Below are 15,533 nucleotides of genomic sequence, written 5' to 3'. Positions count from 1 at the left end.
GCATTTAAGGCTGTTAGACAAAATAATTTGTACGTTGCTTATGCTGAACCAAACTGCATGCCAAATGTGAATTCTGTTGTTAATGATAAACCTGAATTGTGGCATAGACGATTAGGTCACCTTAGTGATAAAGGTCTTGAGATATTAAAGAAAAATGGTTTTCTTGAAAATGATAAGATTACTACTGTGCCTTTTTGTGACTCGTGCGTTTATGGTAAGCAACATAGGGTAAAATTTGATTTGTCCCATACTCCTAAAGTGCCTAAATGTATGTGCTTGAATATTAGCATGCTGATGTGTGGGGTCCTGCTCTTGTTCCTACTCAAGGTGGAAGTCGTTATTTTCTGTCGGTAATTGATGAATTTTCACGAAAAGTTTGGATTTTTCTATTAGAACAAAAATCAGATGTTTTTGAAATTTTTCAAGCATGGAAAAAGTTAATAGAAAATCAAACAGGTAAGCGCATTAAATTTTTTGAGAAGAGATAATGGTCTTGAGTTTTGCAACAATTTGCCTGATTCATTATGTGCTAAATCAGGTATAACTAGACATAAGAAAGTTCCCTATACACCCCAGCAAAATGGGGTGGCAGAATGAATGAATCGAACTCTTATTGAAAGGGTGAGGAGCATGTTAAACTCCTCGGGCCTTCCAAAGAGTTTTTGGGGGGAAGCTGTTACTATGGCTGCATATTTGATTAATAGGTCTCCCTCTGTGCCACTTGGGGGTAAGTGTCCTGAATCTGTATGGTCGGGTAAGAAACTTGGTTTTTTCAATTTGAAAGTATTTGGTTGTACAACATATGCTTTATATAAAGGTGATAAACTTGAACCTAGAGTTGTGAAATGCGTTTTCTTAGGTTATCCTTTAGGAGTAAAAGGATATAGGCTATGGTTAAAAGATGAACCAGGTTTCAAAGTGCTAGTTAGTAGAGATGTCACCTTTAATGAAAATGAGATGCCCTATCTAAATGTATCAAATACTGAAATAGATTTGACTTCTAATGAGGTAGAGCCAAATAAGGTAGAGCCAAATAAATTGGAAATTTCTGAAAAGTTGCATGACAAATCTGATTCTCATGATAAGTTGCTTGAAAATGACCTACCAAATGCTGAAAATTCTGAATCAGAATATGAGAACATAGAAAACTACCAACTTACGAGAGATAGGACTAAGAGAACCACTAAGCAACCGTCTAGATTTGATGAATACGACTTGACTTCTTATGCTTTTAGTGTGTTCGAAACATTAGATGGAAATGAACCTAAGTCCTATGAAGAAGCTTTTAAATCTAAACATGCTGAAAAATGGTTAAATGCAATGCATGATGAAATGAATTCCTTGCATGTTAACAATACGTGGATTCTTGTTCCTAGGCCAACTAATTGTTCTATTGTTGACTGCAAATGGATTTTCAAAGTCAAAAATGAAAATGATAATGTTAGATTTAAAGCTAGGTTGGTAGCAAAAGGATTCACTCAAAAAGAAGAGATTGATTACACTAAAATTTTCTCACATGTGGTTAAATATACTACTGTTAGGATAATGCTTGCCTTAGTTGCTCACTTTAATTGGGAACTAAAACAAATGGATGTTAAAACTGCTTTCCTACATGGTGATCTAAGTGAGAAAATTTACATGAAACAACCTGATGGCTTTGTAGATAAAGGTAAACCTGATCATTTGTGTCTACTGAAGAAATCATTGTATGGTTTGAAACAATCACCTAGACAGTGGAACATTAAATTTGATGAGTGCGTGAGATCTTTAAAATTCACAAGAAGTAATTTTGACCATTGCTTGTATTTTATGAGATCAAATGATGTTCCTATTTTCTTACTTATTTATGTGGATGGCATGTTATTGATTAGTCCTTGTGTGAATCCTATCAAGCATGTTAATGATTGTTTGAGCAATAAGTTTGACATGAAATATTTGGGTGATGCAAAGAATATTCTTGATATGAACATTATTAGAGATAGGACTGCTTTTACACTTTTGTTAAATCAATCTGCATATATTGAAAAAGTCTTGAAACGATTCTGTATGTCCAATGCAAAGTCAACTAATGTGCCTCTAGCTTCTCATTTTATGCTAAGCAAAGATCAATGTCCTAAATCTGAATCTGAGATGAATTACATGAAAGATGTGTCATATTCGAATGCTATAGGCTCTATGATGTACTTGATGATTTGCACTAGACCTGATATTGCATATTCTGTGAGTTGTTTGAGTCGTTTCATGTCTAATCCTGGAACTGAACATTGGAATGCAGTCAAGTGGTTATTTAGATATTTGTGTGGTTCTAGTAACCTAGGGCTAAAATTTGGAAAATGTGTTGAAAGAGTAGAATTGAAAGGTTATGTGGACTCTAATTATGCGAACGATAGAGACAATAGAAAATCTATGTGTTTACTTTGTGTGGCTCATGCATAAGTTGGAAATCACAACTCCAACATATTGTTGCTCTATCTACTACTGAATCAGAATATGTTGCGATAACTGATGCTCTAAAGGAAGCGCTGTGGCTAAAAGGTTTGCTTTCTGAAATTGAAATATTGCGTGACAATGTGACTGTCTATTCTGATAGTCAGTCTGGAATCCAATTATGCAAGAATCCTGTTTTTCATGATAGAACCAAACACATAGATGTTAGGTTTCATTTTATAAGGGACATAGTTGCAAAAGGGTCAGTTAAGTTTGAAAAAATACCTTCTCAATTTAACCCTGCTGATATGGGAACCAAATGTCTGCCTGTTTCCAAGCTTCAGTCATATTTAAATATGTTAAATTTTGATACATTGGATTAGAACAGTGTCTGCTCTTCATTGATAGCATGTTTTATTTCTCTGTGATTAATGTATGCTCTACAGAATTGACTCCATGTTAAGATTGCAGGAATAATGGCGATGATGATAGTATGTTCCCACTCTCGATTGCCCTCCAATGTAACCACGAGGGTCGACTAGAAGCAAGGTAGAGATTGTTGGTGTGTTTCTGCATCAACCCACACCCAAACCTAGATCCGACCCGACCCTTTCCGACCCGATCCAGAACCGACCCAGTTTGTGATCTCCTTAAATCAAACTGATCTCTCCCCATTCTGTTCGATCGTTTGAATCGGTCTTTCATCCGTTCCGTTATTCACGGTGCTATCCCTATTTCTTCGAGATTGATTGAGTCCGCCATGGGTGATAAGGTAAGGTTGTTCCCTACTCTTTTGGGTTCTATCCATCCGCCTCCTCTGTATATATATGGCTTTGGGATTTTGGGAGAGAACAGTCACAAGTTTGCTATTCAGTTCTCTGTTATGTGAGCGACGAACCTACTGCCTTAGCCTATCGACTTCTCTTGTTATTTTTCGTCCTGATACTGCGTGTGCGAGGAACACTATAGGGTTCTTAGGTTATTTCGTGTTAGGAATCACCGCAATCGAGACCTCTGTGGGTTACCTCGTAGGACAACTTGGAGTTGGCGAAAGAGTGGCTGCAATCTGAGCCTACACTACCGATTGATCTATCTTTCTTTTCAATTCTTAATATATATTTCTATTTTACATTCTTAATCTATCGTTTTTATCCACACTAATTATTTGGTTGAGAATCTGTGCAGATCACCCAACTTTCAGGAAGATCGAGAATCCCAACAGATACACTTTATTAAATAAACCAAGGTTTAGTTAAATTACAGATTTCGTATCCCTAAGTCTATTTAAATAAACCAAGGGAATACATCAGACGGGCTCAGCCCAATACTAGCGAGACTCTTGTGAAAACTCAGCGAAGTGGCAAACTATATTAAGAGCATATCAATAAATCTCCACATTGACTTGAATTCCACTTACGGATGCATCACTACAAAGCCAGATGAACAGACTCCTCTATTCTGCCTCAGATTCACCATTTTTGGGCAACTATCAGCTTGTGACATTTAGCAAGTTGAACCAATGTTAGAACTTGCTATGAGGGACCGGTTTGGTGAACATATTAGCAGGATTATTAGCAGTACCTACTTTCATCACATTGAATCTCTTCTTATTCCTCAGAAAATGATACCTCACATCAATATGTTTGGTCCTCTCGTGATGGACCTGATCCTTGACAAAATAATAGATTGCACTTAAGCTATCACAATAATCCATATGAATATAGTCAAGAGTCCCCTTGGTTTGATGAGCGCCTTATTTTGGGAACTTACTACGATGAAGCTTCCCAAAAATACAATGTTCACAGAATTCAAGATTTTTGCACTTTTTGTCCAAAAATAATATCCCGCTTTGACAGAATCTACATCCCTCTTTCTCCCATATGGCCAAGTCTCAAATGCCATAGCCTCATCATATCCTTAGTTTGAACCTCAGATGATGCAACACAAGCAGAACCTATCACGGTAGAACCTCGCTGAAAATACAAAGTACCATGTTTCAAGCCCTTCAGAACCACATTTGAACCTTGACAGACATATATAACTCCACCCTCACCTCTGAACCTGAAACCCTTGTTGTCAAGAAAACTCAATGATATCGGATTCTTTGTCATCTTTGGAACATGTCTAACATCATTGAACGTGCAAAATACCCCATCATGTGTCTGTATCCTAACTGAGCCAATGCTAACCACCTTGCAGGCAACACTGTTGGCTATGCAAATATTGCATCCATCTATCTGCTCATAGGTTGAGAAAAATTCCTTGTTAGGACAAATTTGGTATGATGCCCCGGAATCGAGAACCCACACATCATTACGTTATGCTTGTTCATCAACAACCAAGGTTAGATCTTCTTCAGAATTTGTATCAGTTTCTGCCATGGCTGCAGAACCTCCGATATATGCTTTATTTTCCTGCTACATCCTTTTCTTAGGACAGTCATTCTTCGAGTGCCCCATTTCTGTACAATAATTGTAGATGTCTCTGGCTTTAGGACCTTTTGAACCTTTATGGTTCGGCTTCTTCTTTCCAGATTTCTTATGCCCCTTACACGTAATAGACAACCCTGATGCCTGATTTTCTGTGGCCGAACAAGATGCCTGTTGACGATCTTCTCTACTGTGGAGGGCAGATAGAACATCTACGAGAGATAGATTCTCTTTCCATATAAGAAAAGATTCAACAAAACTCTCATATTACTCGGGCAATGATAGTAACAAGATTAAAAAACATCCTCATCATCTACTTTAATATCAATATTTCGCAGATCAAGTAGAATTTTGTTCGGTTTATCCAGATGGTCCTGAAGAGAGGTACGTTTCTGCATTTGTAGCCTGAACAGACGTTTCTTCAAAAGAAACTTATTGGTTAGATATTTCATCATGTACACAGTCTCCAACTTCTTCCAGAGGCTAACAGTAGTTTCCTGATCAGAAAATTCAATGATTACATCATCGGACATACATAGCATGATTGTCTAGCGGGCTTTTTCCTCTGTGATATCCCACTCTTCATCATCTACTTCTTTACCTCTCGGTTTTCCAAACAGCGGCACCCACAAACCCTACTACCTTAGCAAAGATCGCATTTTGATATGCGATAAGCTAAAACTATTTCTCCAAGTGAATTTTTCAACCCTTACGTTGAAAGCAGACATTGTTGATCAATTCAAGAAACCCTAGTAGTGCAGAGATAAACAAAAAACTGATCAAAACAACTAGGCTCTGATACCACTTTGTTGGGACGGATTAGGGTTAATGATCGAATAACAAACATAAAACATAAAGAAGACACATATTTACGTGACCAATAACGTGTTGGCTACATCCATGGGCAACAATGAAGAACATATTTATTCACGATGGCAAGGTTAAAAATTATAGATTTTGTATCCCTAAATCTATTTAAATAAACCAAGAGAATAAATCAGACGGGCTCAACCCGATACCAGCGAGATGCCCGTGAGAACTCAGCAAAGTGGCAAACTAGATTGAAGACATACTAACACATCACTCCTCATCAATACCTAACTCCTACCGGATATATAGACCTAATATTATATAAATCTGTAACAACTTAGCTTTTACGAGAAAAAGTCATTCTAAAAAAGTTAAAGATTCATTCAATGCGATATTTCTCAACTATATAAGAAGTTTATATGTACACAAAACGGGACATCGACTTCTTCAGCCGTCATGACAACATTAATTCTCAAACACATTTCACCATCAATCGAATTTTATTCATCACCATCTTTGTTTAATAGATTTTTTCATGAACTCTCCGTATTAACTTAAGCTAAATTCAAAATAACTAAATTCTTTTATATTGAGATATTTTAGATATGTTTTTTAAGATTTAGTAGATTTTATATTTAGTCTATCTTATCGACAAATTAGATTACTTAGATTTGAGTCTATCGAGTCCATTTTGTATTACTTATATATAGGCCCCTTTATTTTGATGATCAATAAGATAATTTTATTATTTTCCCCCAAAAATTCAAACATGGTATCAGAGCCTATTTTTGTCATGGGCTAGACATAGCTTACCAACCCTTGTTTCTCCGAGTACATTCAACCTGAATTGTATCCGGTAGTCTTGTTATTTTGAGATCATGCATTTGCAAATATGTCTCTGAAATTTGTCTGAGATATGTTTGCTAGCCTAATTTTCAAAAACACAAACCCTAGCCGCCGTCACTGTTGTTCGCCCCCGCCCGCTTTTCGCCAGTCGACACCGCCACCGCTGCTGGAAGCGCCTCGTCGTTGCCGGCCAGCCACCAAAAATTTGCCGCCAACCGCCGCGCGTGGAGTCCCCATGCGCCGCCGATGCAAATTACGGCGGAAGAGCTTTTCCACCGCTACTTTTCCGGCCGCGTGTGCGGGTGCGTGGGGCTACCTCCGGCCGTCTCCTCATGTTTTAACTCCCTACACTGTGGTGTAGTTGGTTTTTTGATCGAAGTTGATTTTGTTTTTTTACTATTACTGGTTGGGTTATTCGATCTGTTCTATGATCTGTCTCGTGTCTGCGATACTGTTCTGTGATCTTTCCGATTTTTTAGATGTGATCTGTGTGTTGTCTGCGATCTATTATATGATCTGTCCAATGTTTGCAATCTGTTCTGCAATTTATCCGGTGTTTGCGACTATTCTGCAATCTGTCTGATGTTTGCGATCTGTTTCCTATTTTTTATTTATCCGATGTCTGCAATCTATTTTGTGTGCAATCTGTCTGCAGTTGACTCTGATTTCAATTTTAGATATAGTAGATTTATATTTAGATTTGGTCTTATCCAAAGATTAGATTACTTAGATTTGATTCTATCGAGTTCATTTTTTATTGCTATATATAGGCCACTTTATTTTGATGATCAATAAGACAATTTCATTATTTTCCCGAAAAATTCTAACATTTTCAAACCAATAGCATCATCTTCACCAAAATAATCCAATCGAAAGTTTTTTATTTCAATAATGATATGAACACTTATAACGAATCAATAACCATTACCATAAAAAGTAGAAAAGTGATATTTTATTTAAAAAAATTAATGAGAATAAATTAATATTACAACAAGAAAAGAAATTGAAAATAAATTTGCACGACAGAGGAAGAGGGAGTAATATTTTTTATACATTAATTAATACTTTTGAACGAAATTTAGATAATAATATACTCCCTTCGTCCCAAAACAATAGGGGAATTTGGGATGGACACCAAAATTAAGGACTAATAGTATTATATTGATAGCAGGTGTAAAAGTGTTTCTAAAAGACCAAAATGTCCCTACTTTATGTAATTGTTGTGAAAAATTTAAGGATATTTTTGTAAAAATGTGAGAAATTAATTAATAAAAATAGAAATGAGACTATTGTTTTAGGACAGACGAAAATAACAAAATGAGACTATTATTTGGTGACGGAGAGAGTAATACATTTATTTAATTGGGATTTGATCTTCAAAATTGTGACTTGTAGACTTTCTCTTTTTTTTTAAAACTATATGTATATAGTAATTGTGGATTTGTGATTCGTAGTTGTGATTTCCAAAATTGTATTTCCACGAGTTGATGGGCTGGACAACTGGTTCCTAAAAAAAAAAATATAATATATAATTTCAACAATTTGGATATGTTGCATTGAAAAAATAAAATAAAATAATTACCTCCAAAAATATATATGACTTCAATCACAAGAGCTGAATGCAATCCAGCCTTGGGAATGAACATGATAAATCATGTTGTCCACAAGACAATAATAGGAGCATTTGGTGATGAGTGACAAAATGTCATACAAATTATCTTAACAAGATAAAAAAATAAAACAATATTAAATCACAAAATCATTCTTTGATAATATAGAATTTATTTAAAATATAAAACAATCAGTGTACCTTTCATCTTCACCAAATCAGTTTCGTTGACCGAAACATTTTCCTTGAACTTAAACTGTCCTTCACTTACACCACCTTGAAAATATTAAAGTCAAACTAATAATATAAGAAGAAAAAAAGTATTTACAAGAAAATTAAACTTTCTTATTTATGCAACATGCTCCATGTACAAATAATTAGTTAGTCTAACCTTGATATTCGCGTCAGAGATCTGTAAGAATTAAAATATTAGCGGAAGCGACAATTAAAAAACCTCCAGTCATTGCTAAAATTTAAATCTGTCTTTGAGATCTTCTTCTTCAAGTAAACAGTAGGTTGGAACCGTGGGAAGATGGTGTTGCCAAACCCTTACTCCCAAATAACAATGGTGTATTCTAAATTGTGAGAGTAGGTTTAGTAACCCGTATGTGAGAGTATTTATAATTGAAAAGAAAAACCGTCCATCACAATTTTTCTGCCACTTCTCACGTATATTTTGAATGTGATGGACTTAATGGGAGAAAAGTGGGCCACAATTTAGGGTTAGTTTAATTATATAACATAATCTAAAAATAATCCAAATTCAAATATGATTAATTAATTAAATTAAATTAACATTCTCCCACTTGGCCCACTCAAACCATCACAACATAACGGGAAACTTTACATACGAATCATGGCGGTAGGTCGTCTATAAACGAATGTTACCTGTCATGCATCACGATATGTCAAGCATCTCAAACTAAATTCACAATTCAATGAATAAATCTTATATTTATTCCAGGTTTAACTTAAGCGAGTTTTCTCAATAATAAACAAATATGTGCACAATAACGCGAGAAAACATCAAACTAAATAAGAGTCTCAAATAACAATGTGCGCAAATAAACTACATTGTAGAATCAAGTCCCATACTTGCTACGTGGTCCCTGAAATTCTTTAGTGGCATGCCTTTAGTCAAGGGATCAACAAGCATCAACTCTGTACTAACGTGTTCAATGACCACTTTATTTTCCTTGACATGTTCTCTCAAGGCTAAATATTTGATGCCGATGTGTTTACTTCGACTCCCACTCTTATTGTTTTTAGCCATAAACACCGCAGCAGAGTTGTCACAGTACAACTTGATCGGTCTAGAAATAGAGTCAACGACTCTAAGCTCGGATATGAAACTCTTCAACCATACACCATGCGAGCTAGCCTCGAAACATGAAACAAACTCAGCCTCCGTATTGAAAGTAGCAGTGATAGACTTCTTCGCACTTCTCCACGAGATAGCTCCACCAACCAACATGAACACATAACCCGATGTGGATTTTTGAGTGTCAATACAACCAGCGTAGTCCGAATCGGAGTAGCCAATCACTTCCAAGACATCAGTTTGTCTATACATGAGCATGAAATCCTTCGTACCTTGAAGGTACCTCATCACTTTCTTTGCAACTATCTAGTGGTCAACACCCAGATTACTCTGATAACTCCCGAATACTCTGACAACATATGATATGTCAGACCTGGTGCAAACCTGAGCATACATAAGACTTCTGACTGCTGAAGCACAAGGGATATTTCCTCATCCGTTCCCTTTCAAAATCATTTTTCGGACACTGACTCAAATCGAGTTTGTCACCCTTCACAATGGGAGCTACACTAGGTGAACAATCTTTCATATTAAATCTTTCTAGAACTTTCTTGATATAGGTTTCTTGAGACAAACCCAAAATGCCTCGATTTCTATCTCTATGGATCTTAATGTCAATGACATAATATATCTTTCATATCAAAGTTCTTTGAGAGAAATTGTTTCACCTCATATAACATCCCTTTATCATTAGTTGTAAGCAAAATATCATCCACGTACAACACAATGAAGCAAATACAACTCACATTAACCTTTTGGTATATACAGTGATCCATGACGTTTTCTTCAAAACCGAATGAAGAGATAACATCATGACATTTCAAATACCATTGGCGGAAGGCTTGCTTCAATCCATATATGGATTTATTAAGCTAACAGACTAAATTTTATCACATTCCTCCATCAATAGTCTCTCCTCCTCTTGAACACAAATGGTCATCAATTCATTGATGGACATCTTTACGTGTGTTGTAGGATATCTTAAATGGACCGTATTAATGAGGTAAAGTGCACAAAATATAATGGACAAGAAAGAACTTAGACATGATCACCTCTAAGCTTATATATGCGCCGCAATGTCCTGCATGCGCATTATGTGCTCGCGCACACCTCTCACACCCGTGAACCTCATGGTGGAGAAATGAAAGATCAATGTACTGGCAAGAGCCTTATCAGACTTGACAATTTTTTCGTCAATAGCCTTCAAAAGCTCTCTGGCATTATTATGCTAATTGACAGACGCACATATACTAGCAGAGATCTTGGTCTTTATGAGCATCATGGAAAGACAGTTAGATCTCTCCCATTGCTCATAAAGATCCATATCATCTGGCTCGCTGGTTTCAGTAATACCCAGTGGCTCGTCTTTCCGAATAGCATAATAGAGGTCTATCTAGTCTAAATGAAGGAGAATCATCTCCTTTCATATTTTGTAATTATCACCAGTCAATTCGGGAATATCACACTTAATATCAGAGAAATTCATAGGATTAAACACTCCAAAATTAAATCTATATGTTCATCAATAAACGAGACAAATAAAGTACATGTTCTACCAATGTAAACATGTTAAGACATGAATCTAAAGACATAAGACTTGCCTATGGGCTAAAGTTTTACTCAATTAGATTCAAACAAAACTTAACAATAAAACTATCAAATTGTGTTCCTTTTCTTAACTCCTGTGGGTAGATTAAGAAATACAATTCGATATTTTATCCCAATTACTCATATAAATATAACAAGACTCCTGTGAGTAGATCTCATCACATTGTACATAATAATTACAATCGATGTCTATTAATTTGATTCCAAATAAATCATGAATAAATGTTTAATTAATCGAGGATGTTGTGGTTATTCTCCAGTTAAATAAAATTTAAAATAAATCACAAACATCATGAACATGCAATCTGAAATACACATGTCTATAAGCTATTGAGTGCTCCATATATGAATTTATAAAATAAATTAGCAATCTTATTACAAGTTATCGAACAACATCAGCAATTGTCTTTGGACAAATTACTGACTCGCCAGTGATAAATTTGTTTTGACAATCAAAAGTTGACAATAAAGTAGTGTGTCGAACAATACTCCACTTTGGACAAATCTATTGTTCACACACAAATAACCAAATTATCATCACCACATTAAATGTCATTAAAAATGCATGTAACCACTCAATCGGTAACTTGTCTTTGGGTCAATCAGCAGCCTTATAAATTACATACACAATCTTCTAACATATAAAATAAACTGATTTATACAGAAGAGAACGCTTTGGCAACATTACTGTTTCAACCAATTCATAAAATATATTATAATATTTATTGCTAATTAAATTCACCTTAAAGAAAACTATGTATGTCCGATACATATGAAAGCTATAACAACAACAATTAATTTATGGACTCATTAAAATAATCAAATAGTCCAGAAAATACTAAATGCAGCGGAACTACACAGGCAAAAATATGCCACTCAAAGAGACTATATATTAAATACAATAAATAATTATAGTCGAATTTGAATAAATGCATATTGCCGAAAAAACAAATGTTGTTGTATCTCAAATTTAATTGGATCATCAAACGAATCATAATGATAGTCGATTATTCACAAAAACAACCATAAGAAATAAATAAATAAATATGGCATGACAAGTTACCAATTAATTAAGCATGACCTTCCATAAATTATTTCAATAAGAATAAATAAATAAATTTGATTGCAAGTATATGCACTGCATGTACATATGTGTATGTCATTCTAATTGAAATAATCAACTAATTTTATAATTAAATGATCAATTGATATGCAAAATTCATGCAAACACCAAATATCAATCAATATTGCATTATATATACATCATTATCAGCATCGATTGCAAACACTCCACAGATCAATGCAGACTAATACATTTGGAACAATTTTCAATCAAACATGAATAAATAAATGACTTGGATGAATTCACATGGTTCCAAATCCAGTAACACACAGTGTTTTCAATAATTTCAATCCTTATTGCATCAAAAGAAATTAATGTGTACTCGATTGCATTAAGTATTGAATAAATTAATAATACTCTTAATACATAAATATAATTGTTATTCCAAATGCAATGACATTACTTCTCTGTATGGTAATAAGAAGAAGGAATACAAGTACGGATTCATATATATTTCCGATAAAAATATTCATGTGATTGAAGATTGCTAATTTCATAAAATCAAATTAAACTTCAATCAAGACTAATTTTAATTAAGCGATCAATTCACGATACCAAGAATTGGTAGAACATGCAAATTAATTGATTGATCCAAAACAAAATAATTATCTATGTCATTCTTGAATCTACTCGATTCTTTTTCAATGTAAATTAATCGGACAAATCATCTCAATAATTCAACACGAACCGCTTCCTCAAGGTAATTAATTACGCATACAAGTTGACACAGATATGAAATGCACAGAAGACATTATAGAAGAATTTGAACACTCCATCGAAACATAGGAAAAATTCGGAAACTTAATATTTTGCATAAATTAATTTCAAAATAAAATTCAAAGTTTTTCTCAAAAACAGAATGAAAATTTCTCAAATCGCAGGGTCGGATCTTGATCAAGAAAATATCGCAAAGCAATTTTTGAACATAAAAAACAAAAATATATCCAAATAAGAAATTAAAGCGAATATTGATCAAGAATTTGATGAGAAGAAAATTCAAAGCAAGGCAGAGGCAAAAATGACTCTGATACAAAATGTAAGAAATAAAATATTAGCGGAAGCGACAATTAACAGTAGGTTGGAACCGTGGGAAGATGGTGTTGCCAAACCCGGAACCTTTGGGAAGATGTTGCCAAACTTTGGAAACCTAAGAAGATGTTGCCAAACCCTTACTCCCAAATAGCGATGGTGTATAATTTTAGGTTTAGTAACCCATATGTGAGAGTATTTATAATCAAAAAGAAAATCGTCACAATTTAGGGTTATTTCAATTATATAAGATAATCTAAAAATACTTAAAATTCAAATATGATTAATTAATTAATTAAATTACCAAGATCATGACCAGCAACTGTTTAGTCTCGAAGGCTGCCTAGTTTCTCTCTTGAGAAAGAGTTTTCTTCGGTTCAAAATATTATTTAATCTTGACCAAGTTATGTTTAAGGTTCCAAAAGGAGATATATCGGTAATATGATGGTGAGGACATCTGGTGCCCTACCCCTACAGTGGTGCTGCTGCTGTAAGATATGACCTCGTGTCATTTATTAATTATGGATGGTTTAAATAAAATAAAATAAATAAATGATAATATTAAGTGGAATTGGTCTAGTCAAATTAATAGTGGTTTAATACCACTTTATCATTATCCCACGTTGATAGAACGTGAGATAATGATTTTAACACAAAGGATTCTGGTCCTCTCTCTGCCTATAAAAGGTCAGAACAGATCTATTCTATCACACAAAAATTTAAAACTTGTGTGTTCTGGCATTGAGGCTAAGAGGGAGAAACCAAATGATCCAACCCATCGTCTAAAGAAGAGGATCCAACTCATCATCTAAATTAGAGCATCCAATTCATCGTCTCAACCAGAGGATTCAACCTGTCATTCTGAGAGAATGGTTTCCAACCAAGGTCAGAATATATACGCATTTATATGATAGAACGTGAGAATCATAAAGTTCAAGATCTTGTGAATTCAAATCGATTATATTTTTTTTTAAACTTACATGTGGTATCAAAGCTTAGTTTTGAACTTGTGAATTCTCCGATCAATGGTTAGAATTATGTAAGGATAGATTTTTTTTGCTGCAATCTAAATGTTAAATTTGCGAAAGTATTATTTCTAAAATTATTATTATTATGTAATTTAAATGATGATATGCATATGTATTTCTGAAAACTTCGTGATTTTGGAAATTAATTTGAGATATCCAAATATTATTATTATTATTATTATTATTATTATTATTATTATTATTATTATTATTATGTTTTAATGAGGATTAATTTATGCGATTATAATGAGATTCAATTATCATTACTATGTCTATGTTCATATTTTGCTATTGTGATTATGTAAAACCCTGCGTATATGTGTATATATTATGCGTATATATTATGCAAATATTATTGTTAATTTAAATCATCCGGGGATATGTTATGCGTATATGTGTATGCTTTTAATTAAATTATTATCTTTAATGATTTTATTTAATAATAATATATCATGAGATTAGTTTATTGACAATTAGTTGAATAAACATCCCACGATTTATAAAATTCGTGATTTATTTGTATAACGCTTGTGCATTAAATAAAATAAAGATTAATAGTATATCTACTAATAGAATTTCCATTAATTAATTAATGTGACTATTGGATCTACCCTGTGTGATAAAACTTTGTTTTGCTATTGTATGTTATTTAAATAATACATAATTATTGTTGTAGATTATTTTTAATTATATTCAAATATATTATTTAATTTAATGTTTAAATTAAAAATAATCTGTTAATCACCAAAGTGATCAGATTAGAAAGAATTTAAATAAATTTAGATATATTTGAATATATTATTTAATTTAATGTTTAAATTATAAATAATCTGTTAATCACCAAAGTGATCAGATTAGAAAGATATTAAATAAATTCATATATATTTGAATATATTATCTAATTCAATATCGATATTATGAATAATTTGTTAATCACCAAAGTGATCAAATTAGAAAGATATTTGTGTAGATATGAAATTAAATACAAAATTTAATTACTCATTAGAATATGACGCATTTATGACATTATGTTTTAATAATGGGTAAATTAAAGTTCATTAATTATAAGATATTTTAGGATCAACCCAAAGGTAGATCAATTATTTTATAATTAAGAACATGATTGAAAATTATTTAAGTACTTTTATGAAATGTGCAAGATTATCCAAGGATGACATGCATGTTCAATTAAAGTGCGAATTATTGTGCGATTTATGTTAGCGTCAATTATGTTTAATTAGTACGTTGTTGTTCACCCAAAGGAGAATTACAACGTACATTTATTGTTTTTGCCTTAAATCTG

The sequence above is a fragment of the Andrographis paniculata genome, unplaced genomic scaffold (genome assembly GCF_009805555.1).
Source record: "Andrographis paniculata isolate CXL003 unplaced genomic scaffold, ASM980555v1 Contig80END, whole genome shotgun sequence".
NCBI lineage: Eukaryota > Viridiplantae > Streptophyta > Magnoliopsida > Lamiales > Acanthaceae > Andrographis > Andrographis paniculata.
This window is presented reverse-complemented; position numbering follows the sequence as displayed.